The sequence below is a fragment of the Gossypium arboreum genome, chromosome 8, assembly GCF_025698485.1.
Source record: "Gossypium arboreum isolate Shixiya-1 chromosome 8, ASM2569848v2, whole genome shotgun sequence".
NCBI classification, from domain to species: domain Eukaryota; kingdom Viridiplantae; phylum Streptophyta; class Magnoliopsida; order Malvales; family Malvaceae; genus Gossypium; species Gossypium arboreum.
Window position 1 is genome coordinate 68,674,054 of NC_069077.1, and position 6,328 is coordinate 68,680,381.

A 6,328-nucleotide genomic window follows, 5' to 3' on the forward strand; every position below is an offset into this window, starting at 1 on the left:
CCTTGATGAATCTACTTTCATATGGAAGAAATGAAACGATCATATGAGTCATATGTTAAGAGATATTTAAGTTTTCGTGAAACAGGGCCAGAACAGTTTCTGGATTCCCTGTTCCGACTTTGGAAATTCATTATAAATTAACCAGAGATAATTAGAAGTCATTCCATATATGTATAGATTTATTTTCGAGTCTAGTTTCTATAGAAACAAACGGTATCAGTATTGAAGCCCTGTACAGAGAGATATCCAAGTCGTAGTGCGTGAAGGTCAGAGTAGTCGAACCCTGAAACAGGGGAGACTTTAACTAATAAACTGTACTAATTGGCTTGACCAAAAATTCTAGAAAAACATTTATAGATGGATATATGAGTCTAGTTTCAGGAAAAATTTACGAAACTGGTTTTTGAGTTTTGAAACTCAAGATATGATTTTTAAGGCGACAGTGACGCAGTAACCAGCTTGTCTGGAAATTTTTAAATGGACTGTGAAAATAAGTGAATTTAGTTTGTGAACCCCTCGTGTCCGACTCCGGTAACAGTCTCGGGTACAGGGTGTTACAATTTTAGTATGAAATTGCTTTGGGATATTAACTAGGAGGTCTTAAATAGCAATTTGACCCATTCCTAAGTTATGGACAAAAGTTGGACATGGAGGGATTTTTTGGAAAGTTTAGTAGTAAGGGCATTTTGGTCATTTGTATATTAAATGAAATAAAATGGGAAAAATAACATAAAATTGGTCATCATCTTCACTAGTTGCTGTCAAAATTATCTCTCCTCCATAGCTAGGGTTTCTTCAACTTTCAAGCTTCATAGTAAGTGATTTCAAGCCCCGTTTTTAATGTTATTCACATTTTTGAAATCCTCGTAGCTTGGTTTACCTATTTCTACCATTATTTCGAGTTAGGGTTTATGTTTTAAATTTTACCCATGAATGATAGGCATGTATTGTGTTGTTTGATGGTAGAATATGAATGTTTGAAGTTCAGAGAACGATCTTTTCTAAGCGATTTTTAACGAAAACGAGCAACACGGCATAATCGATAAAAATATCTATTGTTCATAACTATGTGTTAGAGTGAGAATTTGATGTTGCCATAGAAGAGAAAAATGATCAGTAGGTCATTAAACATAAGAATAAGGGCTGAAATTAAATTTCCGAGCCTTGGGGAAAAATCATAATTTTGTAAAAGTTAGGGGGCAAAAATGTAATTTTTGTATAATGTGATTTTTGGATTAAAATAAATATTTTGAGTGTTAAATGAGCTAAATATGTTGTTATAGATCAAGAACGCCGTGGAATCGACCTCGAACGGGGGAAGGAGAAAGTTTTGGACTAAATTGCAAAATTCTCATATTTTACACCGGGGTAAGTTTGTATGTAAATAATACATTAATTTCATTTACATTCTTATATTTCAGCCTATTATATATATATACTAGCTGAAGTTGAAGTATAAATCGACTATTGGAAGAATGGAAATAAGTAATAGAGAGAGATCCCGGTTGAACATTCGGAAAGATCAAATAAAATAGAGGGAGCATAGCTAGGTCACTGTATGCTGCTGAGTGCACATCATGTGTACATGAAAGCTACAAGATACTATGTAGCAGCTAGGTCACATGTGTGATACGGGATGTATCCCATGTAGACAAGAGAGCTACGTGAGGGATAAATGTAGCTAGGTCGCATGCGTGATTCCAAGTGAAGGACACCATGTAGACAAGAGAGCTATGAGACAAATCGGCTAGGTCGCATGAGTGGTACTAAGTGTTCACCATGTGTACAAGAGAGCCGAATTAAATGAAATATGATGGTGGGGTGTGTCTTTGAAACCATCAAGTATCGAGATTAATCCGAATTGTTCAACAGGATGGCTTTGTGGTGACATTGTAGTCATGGGCCTATACTTGTGATGTATGAAATGTGGTGAAAATGATTTGTGATATATATATATATATATATATATATATATATATAAGTTAAAATGAGGTTAGTACAAAGAATGTGTGAAAGAGTGAAATTAGCATTAAAACTGTTTTGGACAGTAGCAGTGACATGATTTTTAAAAATCACCAAAAATAGAAGAAATTTAATTAGAGGTTGAATGAGATGTGAAATTAAATATTAATGAGTCTATTTTTATATAAAAGAAACAGAGCAAGAAAAGGAATTCTATATTTTGAGATATTTACAATTGTATGTGACTTAGTCAGGATGACTATGTGATCCCCTGTTCCAACTTTGAAAAATCATTAAAAATTGTACAAAACAAATTAATAAATATAGTTTATATGAATAAATGCCTTATTTAGTCTAGTTTAAAATGAAATATGTTTCATGGTTATTTGAATTGTGTACTGAGAGAAATTAAATTCGTAGTGAACAGAGGTCAGATCAGTTGAGCTGTGTAACAGGGGAAACTTTAACTAATAAACTATACTAATTGGCTGAACCAAAAATTATATAAAAACATTATTAAGAAGTTTTATGAGTCTAGATTCAGGGAAATTTTATGGATTTGAATTTTGAGTTTTGTAACTCGAGTTATGATTTATTTAGTGATCATGACGCAGGAAGGACAGCTTGATCAAATCGGAGTAAATAGTAAAATTAAAAATATGATATAATTGAGTTATGTTGTAAACATATTAGATTCCTTATTTGTTATTTATATACTTACTTACTAAGCTATAAGCTTACTTTCTTTTCTCTCCTTTGTCTTATAGTGTCATCCAGCTAGCACAGGAGTTAGAGATCGTTGAAGATCCTCGCACTATCAATACTCTTGGTATTCGAACTCAACATTTTGAAATATGACATGTATAACAGACTTAGTTATTTTGTTATGTGTCATAATTGTCTAGGTTTAAAATACTAATTATAGTATCAAACTAATCATTTTGTACGAAGCCTTTGAAATTGGTTTGTATTGTTAATGGCATATGTTATAATGATTCATGATCAAATTGCACGCCATATTTTTGTTGGGTTTTATTTAATAGTATATACTATAATTTGTTAATACCTCGTACCCTGTTTCAGCGACGGATACGGGTAAGGGGTGTTACATTTAGTGGTATCAGAGCTATGGTTTAGTCGGTTCTCGGACTAATAAAGTGTATGTAAAAATCTAGCTATACATGCCATAAAAATATTGTGATAGTGTGGTTACTCCTAATTATTCTAAACTGTGTTTTGTTTTAATATAGTAATGGATCCTAAAGGAACTGCGGCTGATGATGCTACTAGTAATGCGCCGGCTCCCGTACAAGGGACCGCGCTTGTGGAAAGTAGACCTGAGACATTGAGACAGGGAGATGAGGCTCGGGATGTCTTTCTCCAAATGATGAACTATTGGTATATTGAGTTTATTCGAGCAAATCCAAATGCTTAAACTCCTCCACCCCCTCCCATACCTCAGACGATTCCTATAGCTGCTCAAGGCATAGATTTGGTAAGAACGAACAAGCCTCCGGTTGACAAGATTCGAAAACAAAGGGCCAAAGAGTATAGAGCAAAGATCGATGATGATCCTGAGAAAGCGGAGTTCTGGCTTGAAAATTCTACCCGTGTATTTGATGAGCTCTCATGTACACCCAAGGAGTGCTTAAAGTGTGTTGTATCACTTTTGAGAGATTCGGCCTACCACTCGTGGAAGACTTTGGTAGCAGTGGTGCCAAAAGAAGGAGTTACTTGGGATTTCTTCCAGGAAGAATTCAGAAAGAAATACATAAGTCAGCGATTTATTAATCAAAAACGGAAGGAGTTCCTTGAATTGAAGCAGGGCAAGATGTCTGTGGCAGAGTATGAACGCGAATTTGTAAGACTCAGCAAGTATGCCCAAAAATGTGTGTCCATCGAGGCCATTATGTGCAGAAGGTTTGAGGATGGGCTAAATGAGGACATTAAAGTGCTTGTGGAATTTTGGAGTTGAAAGAATTTGTAGTATTGGTTGACCGAGCTCTTAAAGCCGAAGAATTGAAAAAAGAAAGAAGAAAAAATGCTATTGAGGCTCGAGATGCCAGAAAAAGGTTGATAAGCAAGTCATTTCAATCTCAATCAAAGAGGTCTAAAGAGACAAACCCTCGAATGATAGTTTTAACTGGGGATTCACATAGAGATCGTGGTAGAGCATATTCGGGGTCTAAAGCTCAAGCTACTTTGGTGGCAAGTGTGGGTAATGTGCGACCTAGAAAGCCCGAGTGTCAGCAATGTGGCAGGCAACATTATGGTGAGTGTTGGGGAAACGAGTGAGCTTGTTTCAGGTGCGGTTCTCGCGAGCATTTTATTAGAGACTGTCCAGAGAAAGTTAAAGAAGAAAGATTTCAGAGTGCTAGACAGAATACCACCGCTAACAGAGGTAGACCACTGAGAAATACTGGAGGTGGGACTAGCAGTAAAACTGCGATGAAAGATTCAGCGACGAGATCAGAAGCTAGCGCACCTGCTAGAGCTTATGCTATACGTGCCAGAGAGGATGCATCATCTCCCGATGTCATTACTGGTACATTTTCTCTCTATGATACTATTGTTATTGCATTGATTGATCCCGGGTCCACCCATTCCTATATTTGCATGAATTTAGTATCTAATAAAAGTTTCTGTTGAGTTTCTTGAGTTTACGATTAAAGTGTCGAACCCTTAGGCCAATATGTGCTAGTTGACAAGGTTTGCAAGAATTGTCCACTAATGATTCAAGGTCACTATTTTCCGGCTAATCTGATGCTGTTACCATTTGATGAGTTTGGCGTTATTTTGGGAATGGGTGGTTGACATTGTATGATGCCAAGGTAGATTGTAAACAAAAACACTAGAGTTGAAATGTGAAAATGGAGAAATTCGTGGGTTGAAACAGATGAATCAAATAAATTGCCTATGGTGATTTCGCACATGTCTACGAAATACATGAGGAAAGGGTGTGAAACTTATCCGCTTATGTAATGAATCTTGAGTTGCCTCAATCGAAGTTTGAGTCGATCTGGATAGTCTGTGAGTTTCGGATGTATTTCGGAGGAATTGCAGGTTGCCCCGAATAGAGATAGAGTTTTTCATTGATTAGTTGTCGGGTACTACACCGATCTCGATTGCTCCATATAGAATTGCTCCGACTGAATTAAAAGAATTGAAGGTTCAGTTGCAAGAGTTAACAGATAAGGGATTTGTGAGACCGAGTTTCTCTCCCTGGGGTGCTCTTGTATTGTTCGTAAAGAAGAAGGATGGTTCAATGAGACTTTGCATTGATTACCGTCAGCTTAATAAGGTGACTATAAAGAACAAGTACCCATTGCCGAGGATTGATGATTTATTTGATCAGTTAAAGGGGGCCACAGTGTTTTTAAAGATCTATTTGAGGTCTGGTTACTACCAGTTGAGAGTTAAGGAGTCGGATGTGCCGAAAACTGCCTTTAGGACAAGGTATGGACATTATGAGTTTCTTGTGATGCCTTTCAGCTTAACAAATGCTCCAGCTATATTTACGGACTTGATGAACCGGATCTTTCGGCCATATTTGGATAAGTTTGTAGTAGTGTTTATAGATGACATTCTAATTTATTCTCGGGATGAGTCTGAACATGCCGAACACTTGAGAACCATATTGTAGATCTTGAGAGAAAAGAAATTGTTTGCTAAGTTTAGTAAAAGTGAGTTTTGGCTTCGTGAAGTTGAATTTTTGGGACATATAATCTCAGGTGATGGTATTCGGGTGGATCCAAGCAAGATTTCCGCGATCGTTGATTGGAAACCGCCAAAGAACGTATCCGAGGTTAGAAGCTTTTTAGGCTTGGCCGGGTATTATAGACGTTTTGTTGAGGGATTTTTGATGATTACCTCTCCTATGACTAAGTTGTTGCAAAAGAATGTTAAGTTTGAATGGACTGATAAATGTCAGTAGAGTTTTGAAAGTTGAAAGCACGATTGACTGAAGCACCAATTTTAGTACTTTAGAGCCGGAAAGGAGTTTGTAATTTATAGTGATACATCATTGACAGGCCTTGGATGTGTGTTGATGCAAGAGGGTAAAGTGGTAGCTTATGCTTCGAGACAGTTAAAATCGCATGAAAAGAACTATCCTACACATGATTTGGAATTGGCGCTATTGTCTTTGCCTTGAAGATTTGGCGACATTATTTGTATGGTGAAAATGCGAATTTTCTTGACCACGAAGTTTGAAGTATTTGATGAATCAAAAGGATTTGAATCTGCGACAATGAGATGGCTTGAATTATTAAAGGATTATGAGCTAGTGATTGATTATCATCCGGGAAAAGCAAATGTAATTGTTGATGCCTTGAGCAGGAAATTTCTTTTTACTTTGAGAGCCATG